The following is a 13,783-nucleotide window of genomic DNA, read 5'->3' as shown; positions in this document are numbered from 1 at the left end:
GTTGCGACGAAAACCTGCTTCTGGGTTCGGTGCCGATGTCACTAGCTGAGCGAGAAGCGGCCGAGGAATGGTGCGATCTCGCTGAGTGGATAGAGGAACCCGGGGACGGCGGTGCCAAAGAGGTGTGGCTCCGCACCGGGGATCGGTACCGGCTTCGGCTTTTGGGACGGTGCCGAGCGGTGCGGTCTCGGTGGAGATGAAGGTGCCGACATGCATCTCGGCACTGAAGTGTTAGGAGGTGGATTATCGGTGCGGGCCCTTTTCGGTGCCAAGCCCGGTGCCGTTTGGTGGTGCTTCGATGCCAAGCGCTCTGTAGGCGGCCGTCGGTGCCAAGGACAGCTTAGGTGCCGTAGCGGTCGGTGCCGCTGATTTTTGTTTTGGCTCAGAATGAGCTCTCTTGTGCGGTGCCTGCGTCTTAGACCGCGGTGCACCAGAGGTTCCCGGCATGTTCTCAGTGCTCACCCGCAATGCTGAGGGTGTCAAGGATATAGCTGGAGCCGGAGGGAGTACGGTTTTTGACACCGCAGAGGAAGAGTGCGTAGGGGTTTGGTCCTTTTCCATACCCTTAGTCGGCTGAGGCGGAGGAGAGTCCTCTGAGGAGGGATGGAGCGACTTCTCATACAAGAGAGTCGTCAGTCTATTGGCTCTGTCACGGCGTGCCCTCGCTGTCAATTTAGAGCAATGCTGACACTTTTGCGTCTGGTGTGCCTCCCCAAGACACTTAATACAGGCGGAATGTCCGTCGGACGCCGGCATGGCATCCCGACATGTCTCGCAGCATTTGAAGCCCGGCGAGCCGGGCATGAAGGGTAGGGGAACAAGCGGCAAGCCGCAACGAGAGAATTTTTTTTTTTTTTTTTTTTTTTAAAGAACTAGTTGGGAGGGGGGGGTTCGAAAACTTGGTTGATGAGGTAACTAGGGGGTAAAACGAAGAATTTAACTGTTTTTTTCCCCACAGAAATAGGGTAAAGAGAGGGCTCCGTCTGCTGCCGAGGACGGTAGAGAAGGAACTGAGGAGCCGCGCGCGCAGGCGCCCTTCAGTCCCAATGACACTAGAGGGCGCCATGGCAGAAACAGCTAGAAAAAGTCTCCGGTCGCCAGCGCGAGGACGCACCAGCACCCAGAGTGGAGCACCCACGGGGACCACTCGAAGGAGAACTTCAAGTTTTGTAAGCTTACTACTGAGCAGTCGGCCTTTACCTGCTTTCCCAGGCACTTTTCCCAAGCAATCGGCCTCTACCAACACTTCTCCCAGAGCAAATACCCATGGTTCGCCCATCTAGAAAGTTGCATTTCCAGGCTATAGAATCCCCTATTCTCAGTGTATGGTCAGTATTCTACATACCTTTGCAGTCCCTTAAGAATGCACCCTCCCATGACAGACAACACTAATTACCTTTCCCCCACCTCTCTGATGAGAGCCCACAGTTCTACAACTCTGCTCAGGACATCACACCTTATTTGCCACAGCAGTAACGTGACAGATCCATCTGGATTTAGCATCTACAAGATGCTGCCCTTCAGGAACCTGCGACCGGTTGATAAAAATGCTTCAGAAGCAGCACTCCCCAACAGATATTCACCCCAAGATACATAGCACACAGATAAAAGGGTTATTATCCCAAGAGATCTGCACAACTGTGTCTTGCCTAAACCTTATCACTTCCAAAAACATAGGCAATCCTTGGTGCCTCAGAAATGCCACAAGGCATCTGTTTCAGACGGACCAGCCTATTGCGTTCTCTGCCTCTCAGTCTCTCTTCTTGCAAGTCTTTCATAGAATCACAGAGGTGTTTGACTGGAAGGGATCTCAAGAGGTCTTCTAGTTCAATTCCCTACAGTCAAGGCAGGACTAAGTATTATGGGCCATCCCTGAGAGGTGTTTATCTAACCTGCTCTTAATCTCAAATGATGGCCTGTGCTTAACCATTGACAGGAAGTTTTCCCCAATGTCCAATTGAACTGCCTGTGTTACAGTTTAAGTCCATTGCTTCTCATCTATTCTCAGAGGTTTGCAAGAACAATTTGTGTGTCTGCTCCTTGTAACAACCTTTTTTGAAAGCTGTCCCCACCGCCAGTCTTCTCTTCTCCAGACAAAAACAAACCAATTTTTTCCCAATCTTTCCTTAAGGTCATTTTTTTAGACATTTAATATTTTTGCTCTCCTAGGGACTGTCTCCAATTTGTCCACATCTTTCCTGAAATGTAGTGTCCAAAACTGGACCCAGTACTCCTGCTGGCACCTTATCAACACACACTACAAAGAAGAATTACCTCTCGTATCTTGCTTACGACACCCCTGCTAATCCAGCCCAGAACCATGTTCACTTGTTTTGCAATATTGTTACACTGTTAAATATTGTTACACTGTTTTGCAATATTGTTAAATCAGTTAAGTTAGCTTGCAATCTGCTATATTCCCCCAAATCCCTTCCTGCAGTATTCCTTCCTAGACAGTCATTTCCTAGTGCGCGTGCATGCATAACTGATTGTTCCTTCCTAAGGGGAATACTTTGCATTTGTCTTTATTGAATTTCATCCTGTTTACTTCAGATCATTTTTAATTGTAAAAACTTATCCTCAAGAGCACTTGCAACCCTCCCCATCTTAGTATCATCCACAAACTATCAGTTTGCTCTCTGCGCCATTATCTAAGTTAAGATATTGAACCCTGTTTCCCCCGAAGCAGCTAATGGCCACTCTCCACAGTTCCCTCCTCCTTCCCAGACATGGATTTTTAACCATTTCATGTCCGTCTGATCTGGCTGGAAACAGGCATCAATTAGAGAACTGTCAGCTTGGTATTTTGGGTAAGATCCAAACTAATATTGACCTGGTAACATGGCTGACCAAAGGGTCAGCCAAACATTTTATACAAGGGAGCAGAGTTCTAACTAACTCCTCACTGTATTGGATCTATGTGTTGACTAGGAGCCAGACAACTGAAATGGAAAAAAAAGGGGGGCTGTGTTAGCTCCTTGATGACCAGTGTGCATGTGGGAGGTGAGAGTGGGGAGAAATCAGGAGCACAGTTTGGAATTAATTGATGAGTTTAACTTCAGTTAACTCCCCAAACTGGTGGCTGACATCTGCTCTCCCTTTGTAGCCTGCGCTGACCTTGGCATTTTTACGGAGCGCTGCCCGAGACACACCAGGTCAATCTTACACAGGAGGTCCTAGGGTTGCCAGATAGTTTCAATAAAAATACGGGACACACTTGACATGACATCACAATGTACATGACATCTTATTTAGAAAATAACGGACATTTCTATTTTCTCAATTTGTTTCCCTTCCAGGAAGCTCAAATACTGGACTGTCCGGTTCAAAACCAGACACCTGGCAACCCAGGAGGTCACATTAGATCAGCAGTTTTCAGACTGCGGAGCATAATTTGCTACGGAGGAATGTTTGGTGGAGCTTGCAGAGGGAGCAGCATCTCCAATGCCATCCTATCCATGGGATGGCTGGCCTCAACTGTCCTAAGCCACCTCGGAGCCCAGGGCATCATGGGAGATTACCAGGGAACCGAGGGCCTAGTGCAGGCAGCAGGGGTTGGGCCTGCCCCCACACTCACCAGCAGGAGCAGGAGCTGCAAGAACCAGAGAAAGACCCAGCCCCAGCCCGCTCTACCCCACTGTCTCCTGGCAACAAGAGGCAGGACAATGAGGCTCCAGCTCACTGTGCTCCCCGCCTTTGCCCCAAGCGATGCAGCCTGGAGCCGGACTTAAGGTAGCAGAGTGGGCAGTTTGATCCATTTTCTGCTGCCCTGGTGAGGGTGCACATGTGGTGTTGCTCTGGGAAAGGGTTTGGAGGAAAGGATTCAATGGGGTAGAGGTAGAGCAGGGGTTGGATTTGGGAAGGTGGGGGAGGAGAGCAGGAGCAGAGGGGTTGTCCCTGATAAGAGGCAAGCATGGGGGGGCACAACCAAACATTCTAACTCAAAGGGGAGAGAGTGTCTCAGCTCAAAACGTTTGAAGCCCACTGGATCAGACGCTCACAGCTGTCTTCTGGCACTGGGAATTTGTATTTTATCTCCAGCCACTGTACTGCTTTCTGCTTGTTCTAGTAACCCCTTTTAATTGAGCTCTAGGTGGTCAGAACGTGAAGCAGGAGAGTTGAGGTACACGAATATTCATTTTAAAAAAATGCAGATTTCCCTCCTTCTCAGACCAACACTAATTGCATTTTGCCAAGAATAGGGCAACTCCCAAATTCTGCCACTTGTTAACAGTGGCCCAAAAGAGGCATGTGCAGTCTCTCAAAGTTCTACTAGGAGTAAATCTTTGCCCTTTCCTGCAATTTTGAACACCCCGACCTACCAGTTTGCCAGAGAAGCACAGAGACAAGTCAGTTGTTTGCTATTTTTCCAAGGACCAGCCAACTGTTTGGCAGCTCATTTGGAATGAGTTTGGGAGATCACAGTTTAGTTCTCGGTAGAAGTGTCTACATAACCACCAATGAAACCTTTTATTAGGATTCTCCGAGCAGTCAATGGGGCTCAGCTACCCCTTTTTGCTTGTACTGATGGTCATTTCAGGGCATAGTTTAGGAATGTTTGTGCAAAAAGGCACATAAAAGCCCCACTGCTTTCCATACTGTACCTGTTCTGCAGCTATATGAGGAATTTCTGTCTTCAGGTCTGCCAATCCCGCGTATCAATACTGAATGACAAGAAAAGGGAAAAGAGCAAGTTAAATCTTACAAGACACTTGTCTTTCCTAAGGACAGCCCCAGCTTAAAGTCAACCATCTTCACTGCACAAGTCTACAACTGAACCTTTTGCAGTTCTATTAAATACCAATTGTTGCCAATGCCCCGACCCTGGAAAACGCATAGGTACATTTTTTAACATTTGGCTGACACAAGAGTAAGAGAGGAATGGCTTGGGACAAAATGGTCAAGCTGGAAAGCAGGAATGTATGCAGTTTACTTTTGCATAGAAAGATTTTGGTTTTGATCCTGAATTTTGTAAGATTATTAAACACTGGTCTGGGAGAATTTTGTAAGTCTGTCTCTTGGAGGCAGTGATGGCTTGAAGAGGAAGTATGAACACTGCTTTCTTCATCTAACCTTTTGTTGCTCTTTAGGCGTTCAGAACCCAGCCCGCAAGATCTTAACTCTTCCTTCAAGAGAACTTATTTTAAACTAAACATCTGTCCAATTGAACTGCAGGCAATTGTCACCTCATAGATTAATAAGGGGACTGGGAACCAGAAACTCCTGATTTCTAATCCTACACCAGGCATGGTCTGTAGTCCTAGGAAAGCCATAAAAGTGTAGGACTACAAGAGATGTGGAGAAGTCATCTAGTCCAGATGCCAGTACTGAAGCAGTGCCAATGATCTGAGAGGTGTTTGTCTAAACCAGCAGTTCCCAACCTTTTCCAGATGGGGACCCATTTTGACAATTCAGGAAGACTTGGTGACCCAAGGCAATTCAAAAACAGGGGGAAGAAGGAGGGCAGAGCCACTCGGGAAGACAATTGGCGAACCTTTTGAAATGTAACAGCGACCCATATTTGGGTCCCGACCCATAGGTTGGGAAACACTGGTCTAAACTCTAAACTGTTCTTAAACTCAGGGGATCCCCACAACCTCCCTTGGAAGGCTACTCCACTGTTTAACTAGTTTAAAGATTTTCTCCACATATCTGACCTTAATCTCCCTTGCTACAGATTAAGCCAATTACTTCTTGCCTTACCTTCAGCAGACATGGAGAACAATTGACCATCATCCTCTTTGTCAGAGCCCTTAACATATTTGAAGGCTCCACAGGTCCTATTCTCTTCTCCAGTCCTCACAAGTCATCTTGTCTCAAGACTAAACAAGCCTTTCTTTATAGGTCAGGTTTTCCAAACCATTACTCATTTTTGTTGCTCTTCTGGACTCTCTCCAGTTTGTCCACATCTTTCTTAAAAAGGGTCAGTGCTCAGACTTGAACACAATATTCCAGCTAAGCCTTCATCAGTGCCAATACAGCAGGACAATTTTTCATACCCTCACAAGTGTCACACACACAACACTCCTTATGATGCACCCCAGACATACTGGCCTTTTGTACAACTGCATCATTGTTCAGTCATTTGATTTGTGATCCACTGTAGCCCCCAGATCCTTTTATAGCACTACCAGGGATGTTAAAATGCATGTATTTATGTAAACATGTAACCACTGAAAAATACAGTGGTTACACATTTACAAGCATGGGGGAGCAGTTCCCTGGGAGCTAGTGCACAGGGAGTCAGCTTTTAAGTCAGCTCCCAGTGAGGCCACCAGCCCCCCCTCACACTCTTATGCTGCTGCTTCTCTATCAGAGGCAGCAGCACAGAAGGTGGGGCAGGAGTAGATGCTCGCAGGGAGTTGGCTTTTAAGAGGCAGTGGGAGGTGGGTGGGAGCTGGCATGCTTGGCTCCTACCTGCTTCCCCCACCCCCCCATGCTACCTCTGATACAGAGGAAGCAGTGGGGAGGGCCTTGTGTGTAACTGTGAAGGTTAACAGATGACCCCAGGTTCATCGCTTAACCATGTACACTATCACATCCCTAGAGCACTACTACTGCCAAGCTGGTTATTCCCTATTTTGTAATTAGGGATTTGACTTTTTTCTTCCAAAAGATAGTACTCTGCATTTATCTTTATTGCATTTTCTCTTGTTGATTTCTCCAATTTATGAAGATAGTTCTGAATTCTGATCCTGTCCTCACCCCTTTCCCCAGTTTGATGACATCATCCTCGAATCACAGTCTCTGCTCCACTTCCGTCATATTTGTGATGCTTACCTAACCCACAGGAGTGGCTGCGCCGGTTAGTTAGTGTTTAAAGTGTTTTGTGGACTATAAGCACATGCTCATTATCAATAAACTAGAGTGCCACTCTGCCGGCCGGGCTTATCTTACTCTTACGATAGAAAGATAATAATCCCCGATTAATTTAGAAACAGATCCCAAAATAAAGATTAGATTAGAGGTTGTTAGATATACTTCCCAGGAGATCCACAAAGTTTAGGCATGTTAATTTTTAATTCTTCTTGGCCAAACTATAATTCCATGTCCCACGAAAGGGCATACACATTTATTACCCCCAACAGAATGCAACAGTCAGTGTATGTTTCTCTGGCACTGTGGCGTCCAACCAGCTCTGAAGCAGTAGCCACTACTGTAGTGGCTACTGCTATAGCGAACTAGCCACCCAACTGGCCAAATAGCCACATGTGGCTAGTGCAGGAGTGGGCAATAATTTTTGATGGGGAGCCACTTTAAGATTGTAGTAAGTGGTCAAGAGCTGCACTTTTCTAAGAAGGGGGTGCAGATTCTGGGATGGAGGTTGAGTGCAGATGGGAGCTTGGGATAGGGGATGGGATACAAGAAAGGGTGGGGGGGTCTGAGAGGGAGTTTGGATGAAGGAGGGGTTTGCAGCACACAAAGCTTCCCCCTACGCCTCATCTCAGGTTATAGCTACAGCACCTCAAAACTATGACCCAGAGCAGATTAAAACTGAAATGGGACAGAGAGGTCATAGGGAAAAAAAAACAAGGAGCTCCAGGAAGTAGCTTGGGACCAAGTACTTTAAGGAAGACAACTGACCAGCAGAACAATAAGGAACACTGATTTGCTGTTACAAGGCTTGGGTTAATATGACAACTAGTTTCTACCATTTTCTTTACTAGGAATCCCTCTTCACTCACTGGGTTTCTTTCCCTGCACTCCATATGACATCCTCCACTGAAAAAACACTAATTGAGTTATTTTGTTACCTTAAGGTTCAGTATTGGCATCTTGTTGACACAGAAAAATCAGAAACTTAGATATTCTCAGGTTTCCTGATTTCTCCCCTGCTCACCTCTAAAAGAAGAGATTTATTTTCCTACTACAGGATAGGGAAGACTAAGCAGGTCAGGGGTATTAGTAATGAAACAGCTTTTTTGCTTCCAGGACCTGGGCTGGATTCAAACCAGTGACAATAGTGACTTTGGCTTTTCTATAGTTTGTGCAAAACAAGTGGGTGTTTTTCAGATCTGTTCCTAATGGAATATCATTGTGAAAAAAATCAGCAGCAGGACATCCCCTCCTGGTAGTCTCAGAGAGGCAAAGGAGCAAATGCATTTGGAACCTCCCCTCTCAAACAGGCATTGCCATTTCTGGGGAAGAGAAAATTGCTCCCTATTGTGCCACATTTAAGGATAAACATACACTATTACAGCCAATGTAATATCTGTTCTGTGGGTAACTTCCCTCTGGTAACATGTAAGATAGAACTTTTGTTTACTAAAGAAAAAAGCAATATAAATAGGCCAGGGTAGAAAGCCACATTGGAGCACATTTTCCATACAAAATGTAATGCAATTGTCCTTATGATCAATTTTAATTATCCAGAATAGATTTTTCCTTTAGTTACCTGCTGCTCACTGTTTCACAAAGTCTGGAGATACTGCAGATGGGATTTCATCCTTACACATCATCTCTCCCACCCCATCCCCCAGCTACCCCATCCTCTGTAGCACCTTTTCCATAACTAACAGAACATAAGAATGACCGTACTGGGTCAAACCAAAGGTCCATCTAGCCCAGTAGCCTGTCTGCCGACAGCAGCCAGCACCAGGTGCCCCAGAGAGGGTGGACCGAAGACAATGATCAAGCGATTTGTCTCCTGCCATCCCTCTCCAGCCTCTGACAGACAGAGGCCAAGGACACCATTTTATCCCCTGGCTAATAGCCTTTTATGGACCTAACCTCCATGAAATTATCTAGCTTCTCTTTAAACTTTATTATAGTCCTAGCCTTCACAGCCTCCTCTGGCAAGGAGTTCCACAGGTTGACTACATGCTGTGTGAAGAAGAACTTTCTTTTATTAGTTTTAAACCTGCTACCCATTAATTTCATTTGGTGTCCTCTAGTTCTTCTATTTAGGGAACTAATAAATAACTTTTCTTTATCGGCCCTCTCCACACCACTCATGATTTTATACACCTCTATCATATCCCCCCTCAGTCTCCTCTTCTCTAAAATGAAAAGTCCCAGTCTCTTTAACCTCTCCTGATATGGGACCCGTTCCAAACCCCTAATCATTTTAGTTGCCCTTTTCTGAACCCTTTCCAAGGCCAAAATATCTTTTTTGAGGTGAGGAGACCACATCTGTACACAGTATTCAAGATGTGGGCGTACCATAGTTTTATACGGGGCAGTAAGATATTCTGGGTCTTATTTTCTATCTCCCTTTCTTAATAATTCCTAGCATCCTATTTGCCTTTTTGACCACCGCTGCACACCGCGTGGAAGTTTTCAGAGAACTGTCCACGATAACTCCAAGATCTCTTTCCTGATTTGTCATAGCCAAATTAGCCCCCATCATACTGTACATATAGTTGGGGTTATTTTTCCCCGATGTGCATTACTTTACACTTATCCACATTAAATTTCATTTGCCATTTTGTTGCCCAATCACTCAGTTTGGTGAGATCTTCTTGGAGTCCCTCAGTCTGCTTCTGTCTTGACTAGCCTAAACAGTTTGGTATCATCTGCAAACTTTACCACCTCACAGCTTACCCCTTTCTCCAGATCATTTATGAATAAGTTGAAAAGGATTGGTCCCAGGACTGACCTTTGGGGAACTATCCTGTGCAGGTGATGGAGAAATGACAAGAGCTAAAAAGTCTCAGAGGGGTAGCTGCATAATTTTTTTTTTGTAGATATAAAAACACAGAGTCCTGTGACACCTTAGAGCAGTGATCTCCAACCTTTTTACACCCAAGATCACTTTTTAAATGACAGACCAAGCCAAGATCTACCGCCCCTTCCTTGAAGTCCCTTGCTTGAAGTTCAGCGAGGGTGCACCACGCGCCACATGGACTGGCGCAGAGGAGAAGCTGCCTGGCCAGCTTGCTGTGGCCTTCAGCCCGGAGGAGGCTGAACCGCGCTCCAGCTGATCGTGCGGCTTCCCCTCTGCACCTGCCCACGTGGAACTTGGTGCACCCTGCCTGAGCACCATGGCCAGCTGGCCAGGAAGCCGCTTCTCTTCACTCCCGCCTGGCTGCCCTGCCCTCAGCCCGGGGAAGCTTGCTACAGCACAACTGGAGGCTGACACAGCCTCCCTGGGCTGAGTGCAGGGCAGCTGGGCTGGATCAAAGAGAAGCAGGTGCCCGGCCAGCTGGCCATGGCGCTCAGCCAGGGTGCACCAAGATCCACGTAGGCAGGCGTAGAGGAGAAGCTGCAGATCAGCTGGAGCACGGGGCAGCCTCTTTCAGCTAAAAGCCACAGTCAACTGTCTGGGGTGTTTCAGCCCTCCTGGCCTCCCAGCTCCCATCATTCCTCACAGCTACTCACCTGTGTTGTTGCTCGGTGAGTAGCTGCTCCTCAAATGAGGAAATCTAATGTAAATGTACTGCGCAGGGGTGCAGTTCAGAGAGGGCTCAAGAGCTACTCTAAGAGCCCCTGAGATCTACCGGTAGATCGCGATCTACTGGTTGGTGACCACGACCATAGAGACTAACAGGTTTGTTAGGACATAAGATTTTGCAGGTAAAATGCACTTCAAATGAATTGGAGTGGAGTTTACAGTAGGGATGTGAACAACTAGTCAACTAGTTGCTCCCCCACTCCCCGTTGCTGCCTCTATCAGAAAGAGGCAGCATGGGCGGGGAAGAGAGGGAAAGGGTGCTTCAAAGCCTCAGCGCCGCATGGAGCCTTGGGCCAGACCCCAGGCTCCATGCGGCACTGCCACTTTGAAACGCTGCCTGCAGCCCGGGGTCCTCAGCTGGCCCAGGGCTCTATGTAGCATTTAAAAACAGTAGTGCCGCATGAAGCGTGGGGTCATCTGATACCGGGCTCGATGCAGCACTGTCGCTTTGAAACACCACGGGGAACATGGGGCCAGCAGGGGACTGCTTGAGACTCCCCCACCGGCCTCATGCTCTCCGCAGCACTTTCACCTTTGAAGTGTAGCAACAGCCCCAGGGCTATTGCTACACTTTAAAGGCGGAAGCACCCTTATCGACTAGTTGATACAAATTGCATCAACTATTTGATTAGCCAAATAATTGAAATTTTAAATCCCTAGTTTACAGAGGCATGGGTATATATTAGGGCTGTCGATTTATCTGCGTTAACGCCTGTGATTAACGCAGGGCAGGATTAAAGCATTAAAAAAAATTAACACAATTGCAGGCGTTAATGCTGCACTGCCTCTCTGAAGTGCTGCTCCGGTGCTTCAAAGGGGCAGTGCACTAGGAGCCTGGGATCATCTAGAGGGACCAGCTGATCCCAGGCTCCACGTTCCGCTGCCCCATTGAAGTACCACTCTGCCACTGCAAAGGGGCAGCACTGCACAGACCACAGGCTCCTCTGAAGCTACCCCTTAGAAATGCTGCCGCTGGGTTTCAAAGAGGCAGCTGCACTGAGCCTGGTGTCAGCTGAGAACTCCAGCTGATCCTGGGCTTCCGCAATGCTGCCCCTTTGAAACACCGCCACAGCGTTTCAAAGGGGCAGTACACTTGATTAATCACAATTAAATTTAATATTTTTAATCGCTTGACTGCCCTAGTATACCTACGAGATCTAAAAAGGCAGCTAACACTTTTGCAACGCTTGAGCTCTTAAAGTTTGCGGCCAAAGTTTAATGATCTGCTGAATTCTACAGGCTTAGGCCTTGCCAACCTGCCAGTTAATGTTTGTGGAGTTACAATACATTAGGAACACAGACAGCAGTAGTTTCCTAGACGGGCACTCCCAAAGCACTCTACAAAAGAGTTACAAGATTCACCAGACTAGTTTTCACCCAGTGGCCCTGCTAATCATTCAACTCCAACTGCTCCCAGCAGCAAGATTTAAGTTACTACAGTCAAAATGCAGACTACTGTAGTCCTTTATCTGTTTTGTATCTCAAGGTCCTACCGAAAACAAGGAGTCTGGTAGCATTTTAAAAATTAATGTAGAAGGTATTAGGGCATAAGCTTATGTAAGCTACAACTCACTTTGACACATGCTGGGAAAAAAGTGTCACACTGCTTTCCCCGTATCCTTTTTTCCCCTCCCCTCTTTAGCATCTGATGAAATGAGCTATACCTCACAAAAGCTTATGCCCTAAAACCTTAATAAATTAGTTTTTAAAGTGCCACCTGATTCCTAGTCTGTTTCAGCAAAAACAACAAACATGGCTACCTTCAGGGTCCTATCAGATTTTTATATGAAAAGATTTAGTTGAATCTACTAACTAGCTATCCTTCCCCAAATTATCCTTACACTCCCCTCGCCCCTCTTCTCTTTTCCCCCAGACAGGTCTTATACATACAGTATCATACATATGCATAGAAAAGTTTCCTTTGAAGTTAACAGTTTTTGCACTTCAAAGTTCAAATCTGATATCAGTTACTCTTCAAAAAAATTTCATCAATGTCAAGTGAATAGGAGTCATCTGGGAAATCACAGAGTTTATTGTTAAATGAGTGAGCTAATCCCAAGTCTCTTGACATATCCATCCTTCTCAAAATCTCAATTCAAAGCCACCATAAAAAAATGTTTTTATTTCTATAGGTTGAACCTCTCTAGTCCGGCACCCTTGGGAACTGACTCGTTCCAAACCTGAGAATTTTCCATACCATGGGAATTTTCCACACCAATATAATCTAGCAGCATTACCAACATTTCCACTGCTCACTGGGCTGTTAGAGGACATTTAGGGGTAAATTCGAGCTGAACAACAGCACAGAATACTGAGAGCTAGGACTGGTGACTGTAAACAAACTTTATGGGACCACAGGAAACTTAACCACACCCAAGATAAATGGACATCCAGCTAATTGACATCATTCCAGACGATGGATGTTCCTGGACCAGAAAGGTTCAACCTGTGCCTCCCCGTGGACCTTTCAGAAATATCATTTATCTCAAAAACTTCCATGACTTTCCCCGCTCAAGACACAACCTATTTTCCGCCTATCCAATTAAGGATGTTAATTTGCGGTTAACTAGTCGAGTAGTTGATGGAATTTCCGTCAACTAGTCGATGTACATTTCAAAGGAAGAATGTGGAACTCCATGTGAAGCCTCAGGCCAGCTGGAAGTCCTGCTGACTCCAAGCTGCACATGGGCATGCCTGCTTTGAACTGTACAAGAGTCCCCAGTGGGGGCTCTTGTGCATTTCAAAGTCACAGGGGACTCAGAGTCCCCTGGTGACTCCCGGCTCCATGCTGCGCGGAGCCCAGGGTCAGCTGGGGAGTCCCCAGCCAACTATGGGCTCCATGGCACTGCCCCTTTGAAATGCCCAGGTGGCATTTTAAAGGGGCAGCATCACACAGCTGAGCCAGGGATCACCTGTGTGGCGACTGCCCCTTGGAAATGCAGTCTCGGTGTTTCAAAGGGGCAGCGGCATGGAGCCCAGGATCAGCTAGCGACTCCCCAGTTGACCCCGATTTCTGCACAGCATTTCCCCAGAACCCAGGGTCAGCTGTGGAGTCCCCAGCTGATCCTCAGTTACACCGAAAGGAAGCACGGCGCCTGGAATCTGCTGGGGAGTCCCCAGCTGACTCCAGGCTCCACGGTGCTGCCCCTTTGAACACCACTTCCACGTTTCAAAGGACAGCGGCCACACAGCTTATCCCAGGCTCAGATGTGCAGCGCTGCCGCTCTGAAGTACCTCTTCTTCCCCCCTCCCCACTTTGCTGCCTCTATCTGATAGAGGGAGCAAGGGCGGGGGAAATCAAGTAGTTGACTATCCGATAAGCATTTGCTTATCGGATAGTTGACTAGTCCTTAACATCCTTACATCCAATGCAAACAGTTACTCAGCAAA

The 13,783-nt window shown here is 46.9% G+C and overlaps 1 protein-coding gene across 3 annotated transcripts in view; it reads right to left on the bottom strand.

The window, feature by feature from the left end:
• WDTC1 (WD and tetratricopeptide repeats 1) overlaps nt 1-13,783 on the bottom strand; it is a 61,356-nt gene that overhangs the window by 44,113 nt on the left and 3,460 nt on the right. For 2 of the 3 annotated variants that reach the window (XM_075908836.1, XM_075908834.1), the window contains exon 2: nt 4,605-4,664. The exons of the other annotated variant lie outside the window; for it this stretch is intronic. The gene's annotated coding sequence lies outside the window, so the exon portion shown is untranslated. The remainder of the gene's footprint in view (nt 1-4,604; nt 4,665-13,783) is intronic. 3 annotated transcript variants of the gene reach the window in all.

Source organism: Pelodiscus sinensis, chromosome 25 (assembly GCF_049634645.1).
Source record: "Pelodiscus sinensis isolate JC-2024 chromosome 25, ASM4963464v1, whole genome shotgun sequence".
NCBI lineage: Eukaryota > Metazoa > Chordata > Testudines > Trionychidae > Pelodiscus > Pelodiscus sinensis.
The sequence above is the reverse complement of the archived record's forward strand: the minus strand, read 5'-3'. Positions and strand labels throughout refer to the sequence as shown.